The sequence below is a fragment of the Papio anubis genome, chromosome 9 (assembly GCF_008728515.1).
Source record: "Papio anubis isolate 15944 chromosome 9, Panubis1.0, whole genome shotgun sequence".
In the NCBI taxonomy this organism is placed as follows: domain Eukaryota; kingdom Metazoa; phylum Chordata; class Mammalia; order Primates; family Cercopithecidae; genus Papio; species Papio anubis.
In genome coordinates, this window is record NC_044984.1 from 55,945,626 (window position 1) to 55,961,169 (window position 15,544).

Genomic DNA, 15,544 nt, shown 5'->3' on the forward strand with positions numbered 1-15,544 from the left:
AAGCAAAAGCTGAGTAAATATGTCACCAGCAAAACTGAACTACAAAAATTGCGATCTTTTATTAAAAGGAAAATGATATATGCACACAGAAATTAATGGTTTGTTAAATTTTACTTCCTGTGCTTACTTTGAGTAGGTAAAGATTTGACATGGCATTACTGCCTTATAAATATGATGACTAATATTTTATTTTGAACCTTCCTATTTCTTTTATGTCTCAGTCAATGAGCAGGTTGCAGCTTAGTAACCATAGTATAAACAGTCTAGATCTCAGGATTTGTGGTTAAAACAATCTACATCCTCTAAATTTTTTCTAAATTATTTTGCTCTAGACTATTCAGCATTTCTTATTGAGGAGCTTGACTTTGAAATTTGGTTCAATTCCTGTAATTCATGCATTACTTCATCATGTAGAACAGTTTTACTATATTCTTCTTTTTTTATATTTAATGCTTTTTATTTAGTTTGGGAAAACTGAAATTAAACGAGTTATTTGGTGGTATAAACTAATGTTTGATTAAACTAATTTAATTCTCATTTTGAAGTATCGCTCAGAATTTTCTATCGTGGTCTTACTTCCAACCTAATTAGAGAAATGAAGAAAAAATGAAGATTAATTGAACAAATTTGAATTATTATTATTATTTTTTTTTTGGATCTGTTTTTTTTTTAAATTTATTTATTATTATTATACTGTAAGCTATAGGTACATGTGCATAACGTGGCAGGTTTGTTACATGATGCAGCTCTGTGCCTTGTTGGTGTGTAAGCGTGTACAAATCAACTCTGCCAGTTTGCACTGTAGGTATAACTCCTAAATGCAATCCTCCCTCTCTCATGATAGGCCCTGTGTGATGTTCTCTTCCTGAGTCCAAGTGATCTCATTGTTCAGTTCCCACCCCAAGTGAGGAGGAGAGGAAATATGTGCTCTTAAGGCCTTCTGTTCTGGTGGAGAAGGCCTGGCTAAGAATGATGGATTCCCAGCTGCATCCATGTCCCAAGGTGCTGACAAACTCATCCTTTTATGGCTGCCGTATAGGCATTCCGGTGTATATATAGTGCTTACATTTTCTTAATCCAGTCTGTCACTGATGGACATTTCCAAGTGGATCTCCCAAGTCTTTTGCTATTAGAATAGCTGCAATAAACATAAGCATGTGTGTCTTTATAGCAGCATAATTTATAATCCTTTGGGTATATATACTCTGTGTAATGGGATGGTTGGCCATAAGGGTACATCTAGTTCTAGGATCCCTTGAGGAATCGCCATACTGTTTTCCATAATGGTTGAACTAGTTTACAATCCTGCTCACAGTAAAAGTGTCTTATTTCCACATCCTCTCCAGCACCTGTTGTTTCCTTGACTTTTAATGATCGCCATTCTAACTGGTGTGAGATGGTATCTATTGTGGCTCTTTGATTTGCATTCTCTTGATGGCCAGTGATGATGAGCATTTTTTCATGGGTTTGTTGGCTGTATGAATAGTCTTCTTTGAGAACTGGTCTGTCTATATCCTTGCCCACTTTTGATGGAGTTGTTTGTTTTTTTCTTGTAAATTTGTTTGAGATCTTGTAGGTTCTGGATATTAGCCCTTTGTCAGATGAGTAGATTGCAAAAAATTCCCTTTCTCCCACCCCAGGCTGCCTGTTCACCTGATGGTAGCTCTTTGGCTGCAGAAAGCTCTTTAGTTTAATGAGATCCCATTTCCATTGGATTTGGCTTTGCTGCCATTGCTTTTGGTGTTTTAGGATGAAGTTCGCTCATGCCTATGTTCTGGAAATGGTGGTTTTACCTAGGTTTCTTTCTCTAGGATTTTTATGGTGTTGTATTCCACATTTAAGTCTCTCTGAACGCATCTTTGAAATTAATTTTCTGCAAGGAGTAAGGAAAAGGATCCAGTTTCTTGTGCTTTCTACTTCTATGGCTAGCCAGTTTCCCAGCACTCCATTTATTAAATAGGAATCCTTTCCATTTCTTGTTTCTCCTAGGTTTGTCAAAGACTTGATGCATGATGTGTGGTGATTATTTCTGAGGACTCTGTCTTGGTTCCATTGGTCCATATCTCTGTTTTGGGTACTTGTACCATGCTGCTGTTTTGCTACTGTAGCCCTTGTAGTATAGTTTGAAGTCAGGTAGCGATGCCTCCAGCTTTGTTCTTTTGACTTAGGGATTGTCTTGGAGATGTAATACTCTTTTTGGTTCCATATGAATCCTAGAAGCAGTTTTTTCCAATTCTGTGAAGAAACTCATTGTAGCTTGATGGGGATGGTATAATGAATCTATAAATTACCTTGGGCAGGTATGGCCATTTTCACTTATATTGATTCTTCCTAATCCATGAGCATGGTACCTCTTCCATTTGTTTGTAGCCCTTTTATTTCACTGAGCAGTGGTTTGTAGTTCTCCTTGAAGAGGTCTCTTACATCCCTGGAAGTTGGACTTTGTGGTATTTTATTTCTCTTTGAAGTAATTGTGAATGGAAGTTCATTCCTGATTTGGCTCTCTGTTTGTCTGTTACTGTGTGGCAGAATGCTTGTGATTTTTGGTACATTAATTTTGTATCCTGAGATTCTGCCAGTTGCTTATCACAAGGAGATTTTGGGCTGAGATAAATGGGTTTTCTAACATACACCATGCTCATCTGCAAAATAGAGATAAATTGACTTTTCCTAACTGAATACTCCTTGATTTCTTTTCTCTGCCTGATAGCCCTAGCCAGAACTTCCAACACCATGTTGACAGGGTGGTGAGAGGCATCCCTGTCTCCAGCCAGTTTTCAAAGGGAATTTTTCCAGTTTCTTTTGCCTATCCAGCATGATATTACTGTGGGTTTGTTAAATAGCTCTTATTTACAGGTACGTCTCATCATCACTGAATTTATTGAGCGTTTTAGGCATGAAGGGCTGGCTGAATTTGTCAAAAGCCTTTCTGCATCTAAGCTGAGATGTTAATCATGGTTCCTGGTTCTCGGTCTCGCCGAGTATGCTGGATTACTTATTGATTTTAATGTTGAATCCAGCCTTGCATCCTGTGGGATGTAGTTTCCACTTGATCATGGTGGATAAGCTTTTTGATGTAAGGTTGAATCTGTCAAGCAGTATTTTATTGAGGATTTTGCATCATGTTCACTGTGGATATTGGTCTAGTAAATTTCTCTTTTTTGTTGTATCTCTCAGGCTTTGGGTACCAGGATGATGTTGGCCCCTATAAAATGAGCTAGGGAGGATTCTTTCTATTGATTGAATAGTTTCAGAAGGAATGGTACTAACTCCTCCTTGTACCTCTGGTAGAATCTAGCTGTGAATCCATCTGGTCCTGGACTTTTTCAAGCAGTAGGCTATTGAATTGCTGCTTCCCAATTTTGTGAGCCTGCTATTGGTCTATTCAGGGATTCAACTCTCTTCCTGGTTTGTTCCTGGAAGAGTGTATGTCCAGGAAATTATCCATTTCTTCTAGATTTTCCAGTTTATTTTATGAGAGGTGTTTATAGTATTCTCTTGATGGTAGTTTTGTATTTCTGTGGGTTGGTGGTGGGATATCCCTTTATCATTTTAATTGTGTGTCGCATTTGATTCTTCTCTTTCTCTTTTATTAGTCTCTTAAGTAGTGGTATTCGTCAATTTTGTTGATCTTTTCTGTAAAACCAACCTTGGTTCATTGATTTTTGGAGGGTTTTTGTGTCTCTATCTCCTCTAGTTCTGCCTGATCTTAGTTAGCTTCTTGCCTTCTGCTAGTTTCTCAATGTGTTTGCTCTTGCTTCTAGTTCTTTAATTGTATGTTAGAGGCTAATTTGATCTTCCTGCTTCTTGTGGGTATTTATGTGCTATAAATTTCTCTACACTTTTTCTTTAAATGTGTGTCCTAGAGATTCTAAAGGTATCTTTGTTCTCATTGTTTCAAAGAATATCTTTTATTTCTGCCTTCATTTCTCATGAGTAAAATTCTGTGCAGTCATTCAGGAGCAGGCTAAGTCTAGTTTCCATGTAGTTGGAGTGGTTTCACTGAGTTCTTTAGTCCTGGAGTTCTAGTTTCACTGCACTGTGGTCTGAGAGACAGTTTGTTGTACTTCTGTTCTTGTACATTTGCTGAGGAGTGTCTTTACTTCCAATTACGTGGCCACCTTTGGGAGGGTAATGTGGTGCTGAGAATAAATGTAGCATTCTGTTGATTTGGGGTGAGAGTTCTATAGATGTCTATTAGGTCTGCTTGCTGCAGAGATGAGTTCAATTCTGATATCCTTGCTAACTTCTTGTCTCAGTTGATCTGTCTAATGTTGACAGTGGAGTGCGTTGGAAGTCTCCTGACATATTGTATGGGGAGTCTAAGTCTCTTTGTAAGTCTCTGTAAGGGACTTGTTTTTCTTTACAATCTGGGTGCTCCATTGGGTGCATATATTTAGGGATAGTTAGCCTTCCTGCTCGAATTGATCCTGCCATTAAGTGTAAATGGTATTACCTTTATCTCTTTGATCTTTGATGGTTTAGTAAAAGTCTGTTTTATCAGAGAGACTAGTATTGCAAATCTCTGCCTTTTTTGTTCTCCATTGGCTTGGTAAATCTTCTCTCTCCCATCCCTTTATTCTTTTGAGCTTCCATGTATGTCTCTTCTTGGTGTGTGATGGTCTCTGGAATAAGCAGCAGACTGGATGTATTCTTTTGACTCTTTGTGCCAATTTTGCCAGTCTGTGTCTTTGAATTGGAGGAGCATTTAGTCCCATTTACATTTGTTAGTTAATATTGTTATGTAAAACTTGATCCTGCCACAGGATATTAACTGGTTATTTTGCCTTAGTTGATGCAGTTTCTTCCTAGCCTCATGGTCTTTGCAGCATTTTAAATGCATGTTTTGAGATGGTTAAAATGTAATTGTTCCTTTTCCCACATGTTTAGTGCTTCCTTCTTTAGGGTCTCTTGTAAGGCAGGCTCTAGTGGTGACAAAATTCTAAGCATTTGCTTATCTGTAAAGGATTTTATTTCTCCCTTTTCACTTATGAAATTTCTCCTATTTAGTTTGGCTGATATGAAATTGGGTTTAAAATTTTCTTTAAGAATGCTGAGTCACCTCCTACCTCTCTGCTTAGGCTTCTACCAGGAGCCCTGCCTTCAGTGCAGTTCCCATGGGCTCTTTGTGTGTCCCAACCCTCTCTGGCTGCCCTTGGCAGATTTTTCCCTTCTTACTCTGTTCCTGGTGAATCTTGGCACCATGTGCACTGGAGCTATGCTCTTCCCTGAGGAGCATCTTGTGGCGTTCTCTGTATTCTGGATTGCTGGCCTGCCCTACTAGGCTGTGGGAAGTTCTCCTGGATGATATCCCAAAGAGGTTTTCCAACTTGGTCTCCATTTTCCCCTACTTCTGTAGGCACCCTAATCAGATAGAGATTTGGTCTCTTTATATGGTCCCATACTCTTTGCAGGCTTTGTCTTACTCTTTTCTTCCGAGCCTTCATTTATTTGATCCTCAATCGCTTTGATACTCTTCCAGTTGATCGTCGGCATTGCTTTGTGACGAGCCACGATTTCGCTTGGTTTTCATCTCTTTCTATTTTGTTTAAGGATCTCTCTGCATTAATTAATTTAGCTTACCAATTCTTCTACTTAAGATTTTAGTTTCTTTATGCTTGTACTGCACTTCTCCTTTTAGCTCTAGAATTGATGACTGTTTCTTTCTCTCTATCCTTCACAGTTCATTCTCCTCATCTAGCTTTGACTACATATGTATGATTGCCTCATGCCGGGAGATGTGTGACCTCTATTTTTGACTTCCAGCTTTCCTGTCCTTGCTTTTTCCCCTATCTTTGGTTTTATCTGGCTCCTGGTCTTTGATGATGGGTGGATAAAATGGATGGGGTTTTATGGTAGGCCGTCCTTCCCTGGGTTTGATAGTTTCCTTCCAATAGCCAACAGGTGGGACCCCGCCAGTGGTCTGTTGGAGATTGCTTGAGGTCCACTCCAGACCTGTTTACCTGGGTATCACAGCAGCAGAGCTGCAGAAGATAGACATTTCTGAACAGTGAAAGTGTACTCTGTCTGATTCTTGCTTTCTGGAAGCTTCCTCTCTCAGGGTGTACCACTCTGTGAGGTGTGGGGTCAGACTGCCCTAGTGGGGATGTGTCTCCCAGTTAGGGCTACCTAGGGCCGGGGACTCCACTCTGAGCAGGCAGTCTGTCCCTTCTCAGATCCTGCTAACCTCTGTGTTGGGAGACACTGCTCTCTAAAGCTGCCAAGCCACAGATGAGTCACAGGTCTGCAGAGGCTACTGCTGCTTGTTATTGTCACTGTGCCCCTGCCTCAGAGGTGTGGAGCTCCAGCAGAGACAAGCTTTGAGCTGCTGTGAGCTCCACCCAGTCTCAAGCCTCAGCAGCTTTTTTTTACCTACTTTTAAGCCTCAGTAAATTACGGGTGCACCCTCCCCAGCCCTCCTCGCTGCCGCTCCTCGCCGTAGATCACAGACTGCTGTGATACCGAGGGAGGCCTGCGGTGTGGACCTCCCCGCCAGGTGCAGGTGTGTGTGTGGGACAGACTCCGGTGCCCTGTTTGCCTGCCCAAAGTGCATTGGGGTGGGAGCTACCTGATTCTCCAGGTTGTGTCCCAGTTCCCCTGGCTAGTGGATTCCCTTCCCCTTTAAGGCTCCCAGGTGAGGCAATGCCTCTCCCTTGGCTTCAGCTCCTCGCCATCGGCTGCAGCAGCTGACTAGCACCGGATCATCCGCACCCCCAGTGAGATGGTGAACCCAGCACCTCAGCTGAAATGCCGCAAATCACCGGTCTTCTGTGTCAGCTGGCGCTGGAGTTGGAGGACTGAGCCGCCCTATCTCGCCATCCTTGGTTCACCAGTGCAATTTCTTTAACATGCCTGGAATACACAAAGGCAATCAAGACTGGCAGATGACCTTGCAGTAGAGACAGTTTGATCTGGCGTAAAGAACGCTCTTCAAATGAGGGTGCATACAGCCCGGTAAACACGCTGAACGTGTGGCCCTGGCAAGTGCTGGCTTCGCCACGCGAAAAGTGGCAGACAGCCCACCCTGCTGATAGTTGTAACTCAGAAGAAGAGATGCAAGACTCCTCGAAGCACTTCAGCGCCACCGACTATTTTAAAATGTAACTAATCCTTTCCATTTTTAACTTTCTATAATGTATGTTTACCCCATTGACTATGCCAGTTAAATATTTATCTATTCTTTTAACCAGGATTTGTTTTAAACAAACTATATTTTCCTGAATTTTATATATATACACACACACACACACACACACACATATATATATGTATATGTTAAAATGTTTCAGCAATCTGAATATAGGCATGGGATTTCATGAATTTGCACCTTGGCATAGATCTACCTAAGAAACATTTATCATGTTAAGCTATTTCCATTTGGGCTGACAGTAAAATCTTATATATATGTGTGTGTGTGTGTGTGTATATATTTATATGTATATAGCATTTGGCATAAGGCTGAAAATTAGCATGGCAACCAGGAAATCCTTACATAGCTCATTCAAGGAGGAAAAATATAATTGTTTTATTAGGAAATCAGGTTGAATAGAAATCTATTTACTATATTTTCATTCATCAAACTCAAGAACATTTTTTATCTAAAATATACAGGCCATGTGCACATCAATTTAGCTTATAAAGAGAACAGGAAAAATAGCTCCATTGAATTCAACGTAAACAGAAGTTCCTTTAGGAAGATTTTACTGTCAGCCCAAATGGAAATAGCTTAACATGATAAATGTTTCTTAGAGGAGTCTGTCCACCAAAGGTAGATTTATAAATTCATGAAATCTCATGCTTATATACTCAGATTGCTGAAACATTTTCACAATATCAGCTATTTCTTTAAATAAAGATTTTCTCCAATTCACAAAACGTTATGAGTCTGACTTTATAAAAAAAGGAACTTGAAAGAAAGACAATGTTTTATTATTTTCCTTTCCAGTTAAGTGTTCAGGTAAGCATATTGTATTTTTGTTATTTGTGTCAGGCCTCTCTTGCATTGCTATGAAGAAATACCTGAGACTGGGTAATTTATGAAGAAAAGAGGTTCAATTGGCTCACAGTTTGCAGGCTTTATAGGAAGCATGGTGTTGACATCTGTTCAGCTTCTAGTGAAGCCTCAGGGAGCTTACAATCATGGCGGAGGGGAAGAGGGAACAGGTGTGTCATATAGTGAAAGCAAGAGCAGGAAAGAGAGCAAGAATGGGACAGGCAGTGTCACAAACTTTTAAATGACCAGGTCTCACAAGAATTCACTATCATGAAGACAGCACCATTCATGAGGGATCCCCCTTCATGACCCAAATACTTCCCACCAAGCTCTATCTCCGGCACTGGGGATTACAATTTAACATGAGACTTGGGCAGGGACAAATATCTAAACTCTATCAATACTGTATAATACATAGTATTATAGATGTACTTTTCTACCATGCAGCATATAAGTGACCTAATAATCTGTTTTTGCTAATAATGTATATTTGCAGATATCTGACCAAAGGCTCTTCAGTCACTGGATGAAGACAAAAACTTGCAGATGACTCCAGTAAGAACAGGAAAAGAACACATATACATGCATATATGTGTGTCAAACATGTATGTGAACATAAGTTCATGTGTATACACACTTACACACTACCTATAACACAACCTGAAACAATAAGGCATCAAAAATAGAGTGAAAAAGAACAGGTGAATCATATGCATATACCATTTTCAAGTAAAAGTCACAAAAGAAATAAAGCATAGGATCTGTAATTGATGATAAAAAGCTCTTATGAACAATGAGGGGAGACTGTAAAATATTCATATCAATCTTTACAGACATCCTCTCTCACAGTGATAAAAACATATACAGCATTGCCATAGAAATTTCCATTGATATATTATTAGCAGCATCCATCAATCTACAAGCTGCATTGAGATATCAGTGAAATTTGACAGTCTTCTGATTGCACTTTCTAAGGCCTGAATCTTTCTGCTTTTGATCTTTCTGACTTCAATCTCCAGCCAATTTTATCTCAACATCTTGCTCCATTGCAATTTTGTAACTACTTGATATAGCTTTATGTTTCCTGCTATTTGTAAGTTAATGTTTCATGTTTTAAGCTTCATAATAGAGAAAATACAGAAATTTAAAAGTCCAAGAACATAAAGCTTCTACTAAAAGTTACTATTTTCCTCTATTACCCCAAAGGCTAGTTGTTTTTTTTTTTTTAATAAAATAGTTTTTAAAATAAAGAAGGTAACTTTTTTATATCCTTTATTTAAACACATATTTAAGAATGTGTTTATTAAACCTTTTCCTCCTTTTTCCAGATACTTTTATCATTTATTTTTGTAATATTATGACTCACCAATTTTATTTTATATACCTTAAAACTAAATGGGCAAACATGCTAAATTATCCTGAAACTAAGTTTTTAGTTAAAATCCAATGCATAACATGGTAAATCTACTGCAAGTTTAGGTAATATTACATTAATCAATAAACACAATAGGGTGATATTTAAATGTAAGCTAATTTTAATAAATGCCACTAAAAATTTTTCTTAAAAGGCACCTATGCAAAAAAGTCTAGTGATAACTCAGTGAATCTGCATTTAGGCATCCCCCTGACACTGGGAGGGGCGGGGGGGTTACAGTATATTCTTGAATACCTCCCCTAAATTCCAATGTGAATTTGCATGGCGTGTTTTCAGTTACATAGTTCTAAAATATATTTACACAATCCCAATTTGAACCTGTGGGCGTGTATAAGATCAACGATCATAAGAATGATAATTAATGTTTACTGAAACCTTAATATATTCTTAGACTTTATAAGGACTTTATACAAGTTTTTTCATTTAATCCTCACAATAGCCCTATGCAGTACACAGTATTATTTTACTCATTTTACTGGGAAAAAAACAAAAAACAAAAAACAAAAAAAACCCCTAAATTTCAAAAAAGCTAAGAAAGTTGCCCTAGTATACAAAGAATATATGAAAAATATTTGGGGAGCAGTGAATAGATTGATTCATCTGAAATAAATTTATATAGAACAGTGAGCAATGGCGAATACAAGGGTGGACAAACAGTTTGAACAAAATTAAATTTCTGAGAGCCAGAATAAAGTGTTTGGAGAGAATGTAAAGTGTCTTGTTTAACGATTTGATTTTTGAATCAGATCAGGGTTGATTCCCATTTTTACCACTTACTAGTTAACCTCATAAGATCATTAACAAGATGAAATGAGAAGAATGAGATGATACATGGTGCAAGCTCATTAGTACATACTCAGTAACTTGCAGTTTTCAACCATGTCATTGAAAGGTTTTGAGCAGATATTAGGTTGAGATAGCAGTCTTCAAGATATCTCTCTAGTGTAAATAATAAATTATAAAATATATGAATTGGATGTAACAATGTCAACTAAGAACTAAACTGCATTGTTAGAATTCTGTTTCCTTTAGGGCCTGGTAATGGCAATGAGAGAGAAAATAATAGGAAAGGAAGGGAAGGGGAGGGAAGGAAAAAGAAAAGGAGGAGAGTGGAGGGAAGGGAAGGGGAGAGAAAGGAAAGGAAAGCAGAGACATTTGTAAAAAAAAAAAATTAAAAAAAATACGTCTTGGACAATGTGTGAATAAAGAGTTCAGGTTTCCAAATTTAAATAATCACGGATTTTTATAGATGGACTTTCATCTAGACTCGCCAAATGTTTTGATTTCATTTGTAACATTCTTGCCAAGTAGTTACAGAATATATTTTGAACAAACTGCTAACAGGAATAGGCTCTTAAAATAGATCTTTCTACTTCCAGGCAACTTTAACTATTAAAAAGCAAGCTCCTCATCATAGTGACCTGAAAATTTCATACTTATCTAATACTCTTGATACTAGTCTCTGAATCTATGCAATCTGACCCCATTTCCATATATAAAGTCATCGATGTAACCTAACCACTACCCGCCTTCTACAAAGGCCCTCAGCCCATTAAATTATTTGTAAACTGAGATTTTTTAATTTCACTATCCTTGTTCTTCTTCCTTTAGTGAGCTTTGGTTTGTCATCCTCTTTGAAAGAGTGGAACTCAAGATATGACCTCTTTTCTTGGAGAGTGGTCATAATTAACTGTTGTGTAGGGAAGTTAACCACTTAGGTACATCCAGGGATGCAATGCAGGTATCCAAGGTTTTAGAGAGAAGTACCAACACACTCTGCCTAGAGAAGAATGACTTCTGTGATAACAGAAGTCTCCACAATGGAGTAAGATTTCAACCTAGATGATTAGGAATTTCTGACTTAAAAGAGAATAATATCAGTCCATATATTTCAATGTACAGAGTTTGAAGAAAAAAATATGACATGCTAGAGTAAACACTGTTGAATCGATGAGTGATGAATTAAATTTTAAAGTTCATGAAGATTAACTCTAAATAGAATAATGTTGAAAACACTTCTATTAGATAAAATGGTTTATTACTATTTTTTAAAGATCACTAAAATCACTAATTTGTTTCTTCATACTTGTCTCTGGTATGCTTTACTCAAGCTGAATTTAAGAACTTAATTCATTGAATTCAACACTTAAGTAATCAGTCAAGCAAATTGTAATTTTTTCTGTCATGATTACTATATATTTTTCTTACCTCTCCAATTTCTCATTTTTGTCAGTTTTGTTCATCCTATTGTAGTACATAGTGGCTAGAACACAGCATTAGGAATTCTGCCTATTATATTGCACATCACACACAAAAATTAAATCAAAATGGACTACAGACCTAAAGGTAAATTTTAAAGGTAAAAATCTTCTAAAAAATACAAGAGAAAATATTTGTGACCTTAGGTTAGGCAACAGTCTCTCACATACAACATCAAAGGCATGATCTTTAAAGAAAAAGAATGGCAAATTGAACTTATTCAAAATTAAGAATGTTTCCTTTTCTAAAAGCACACATCCAAGCTACAGGTTCAGACAAAAAAGTTGTAAGTCACATGTCTGATAAAGAACTTGTACCCAGAACACAGAAAGAGTATTTGAAACACAATAATTTTAAAAAGTGTACAACCAAAAAAGAAAAGTAAAAAAGATTTTAAAAGACACTTTAAAGAAACACATGACATATGATCATTTGAAAAGATGCTCAATAAATTTAAAACCACATGAGATACCACTGCATACCCATTAGAATAGCTAAAATTAAAGACTGACCATATCAAGTGACCTTGAGGATGTGGAATGACTGAAGCACTTCTACACTACTGGTGGAAATGTAAAATGATTCAAGCACTTTTGAAAATAGTTTATCAGCATCTAAAAAAATAAACATGAAATTGTTAATTATTGACTTATTGCAGTCCTACCTAGGTATCTATTCAGAAGGAATAAAAGCTTATGTTCATACAAACCTATATACACAAACATATATAGCAATTTTATTTATAATCACCAAAAACTGGAAAAGGAATAATCAAACTGTGTTATAATGTAATATTATTAATTAAAAGAAGTAAATTATAACACATGAAAGTACATGTGTTGATGTATGATCAAGGACGAATCTCAAAGTAATCATGCTGAGTAAAAAAGCCAGATCAAAAAAGCACACACTATTAATCCCATTAAAGAATTCTACAAAATACAAATTAATCTATAAATGATAGCAGATAAGTGATTGCCCGGGGATAAAAGCAGGTGGGGAGGAGCAGGTGGGATGGATTATGAAATGGCAGAAGTAAACATATAAGATGATGAATATGTTTATTATAATGATTGTTATAAGGGATTTGTAGTTACAAACATTTTTAATTATCAAATTGTAAACATTAACTGTACAGCTTATTGCATGTGAATTATATCTCAATAGAAATGCTTTGAAAAATAATACCTCAGGTGATTCTTTCAGTTTGAACATAGCTTCCAACGGTTTGTTGGATGATGGGTGATCTTCATCCTTAGGCCTTGTCTCTGTATGAGTTGTAAAACTAATTTTAAAAAACAAAACAAAGTTTATATTTCTCAGCTATTACTTAAGAACTCGGAAGAGAAGGGTAATGGTAAAGGATGGAAAGTATCTCATTAAGCCTGGAAATAAGGACTTTGATAGAAGGTCTGAATAATCAGAAGGAAGAAAAGACTCAAATAGCCCTGGGAAATCTTTCATTGTAAATGGGCAGAGTAACCCTGCAGATATCTCAATTAAAGTACTCATCATTTTTTTGGTAAATGTTCGTTTTACTTATCTCTCTATTTAGACTTGGAGCTCTTTTAAGAGGGGAATTTTGGTCTATTCTATCCATTGTCTAGCATAGTTCCTGGCACATATCTATGCTCAGTTGGAAATAATATAAATGGCCCCCCAAAAATCTTAGCTACACTTACTTATTTTTTTGCAACTTTATAGAAATTACCTCTAATCTTTAAAATGAACATACAAGACAGGCATTATTACCTTCATTACAAAAAATTTAACAGTATTTGATTCAGAGGTTTAAATGACTTGTCTGAGTTAATTCTGCAAGTAAGTGGTAAGCCCAGGATTTCTGGTGGAGGTAGCATTTTAAGCTAGGCCTGCTGAGTACAACAACCATGGTTTTGCCACTACATCTTGTGGATACCAACAGGTACCTTCAAATTCAGAAAATTGGTTATTATGATTTGAATTTGAAACCATAATAAAATATGGTGAACATACTTCGTTTTCCTTTATTGATCTTGAAGGGATAGAATTGGAATACATCTTTAGAAGAATATTCTCTATTGAAAAGTCTAGTTCCATGAAGAAATGCTGGATATAGTTTTATGTAGAGTAAAAAACGCATCCAGAGGATAGTGAATTCTGGTTCTGAAGCATTTCATAGGAGTAATGGAGAATTTCAATTCTTTAGACCCTTATCAGAAGTTTTATTCAGCTAAAAACATTATCTGATAAGTTGCTGACCTTCCTTACTGAAAATGTCATCTTTTAGAAGATAAAAGAAGTGATGATTGAAACCACAAACGACATGTGGGAGCAGATAAAAGGAGAGGCGAATAGAAGTGATGCCATTAGGGAAGCATATTATTAACTGCCTGGTCAAATGAAGAGAATGGATGTGTTCCTTACACAGATCGATATCCAAGTTGAACATCTCTTAGAACTTCCATTGTGCACTGCACTCCAGATTGATTCCATTGTACTAACTCCAGTACACCTTCTCATTGTCACCATCGTTATCCACAGCACACCTCAATATTATTATCAATAATACTTAGGCAATTAAGAAGAGAGTAAAAGACTGGTAAATATAACATTTATGTTGGTTCTTGACATTTCAAATTGAAGTAATGAGTAGGTTTATTATAAGAAATGTCCACTAGGCAAATAGAGCTATGTGTCTGGAACACTGAAGGAAGCTGACGTTGATGAAGGTTTTGAAGCCATATGTACAGATGCAGAATCAAAGCTTTGGAAGTAAAAGAAGTCCCTAAAGAAAAGAGTATAGAGAAAACAGCAACAGGACAGTGATAGAAGCTATTACCCAAGGATGTGGGGTAATGTTGCCCCAGGAGAGAGGACAAATCAAGGTTTTTGTTCAAGTGGGATCTATCACGCTTGTATGCCAATTTGCACTTATTTTTTTAGGTTAAAAATTCAAGTATCCTGTAAGGCAATAGCTCACTTTGCAATGAAGTCTCATCTAGTGTTATTTTAAATCTTAAAAAGGTTACTTAGAAGCATGGAAACATTACATCTGGGTGAGAATGTTAAAGAGCAAATGCACCTATATCCAATTAAAAAGATGCTTCTGTGGCCACTGATACCATCTTGGTTGAATGCCTTATATGTACTACTCAAAGGAGCTTTGTGGTTCTTTAGAGAAACTCATTTTCTGGCAGAAGTTTGAAAGCATTTCTGGTATTAAAAAGGAAATCAATGAGAGGATAAAAAAGCAAGAAGGATGTGTGGTAAACTCTCATTTAAAAACCTGTACACTCAACAGAATGCCTCTTTGCAACCTTTCAATGAGACAAGTCTTCTTTAATTTCAAATGGAACATCCTGTGTTCCATATTTCTTAGCCTGGCTGACATAGAGGTCACAGATTTACTGTGGGACAAGTTAGAATCACTTACATATTATCCTAAATTTAGATTTGGCCTAGATTTTTGCTGAAATGATGAGAGGCAAGGCAATAAAATGGAACTTTGCTGCTTTTATCATTTTCTGCTTGCAGAGTTAAAAAAAAATCATAAAATAAATTGTGCTTAAAGAAACCACTGAACTCATCAAACTCTGCCTCTTTAAAATGATTAAGTCATTTTATCTCCCAACCAGTCCTGAACTGGTTTCTAAGTGATCTTGTGACATGTCCTGAATAGCCTTTCTGAGCAGGCAAGTAGAATATATATGAATATGACAATAAACAGCTGTAGTAGTGTTCAGTTTCAGTCTTCAATCTTTGAGATCCTTTTTAGATGCTCCCCAACCACTCCCCAACATGTTCACTCTAGTCACTATTGTCCCAGAAGAGTATTGAGCCAATTTATTTATTGATCACTATAAAAGGCAATGTAC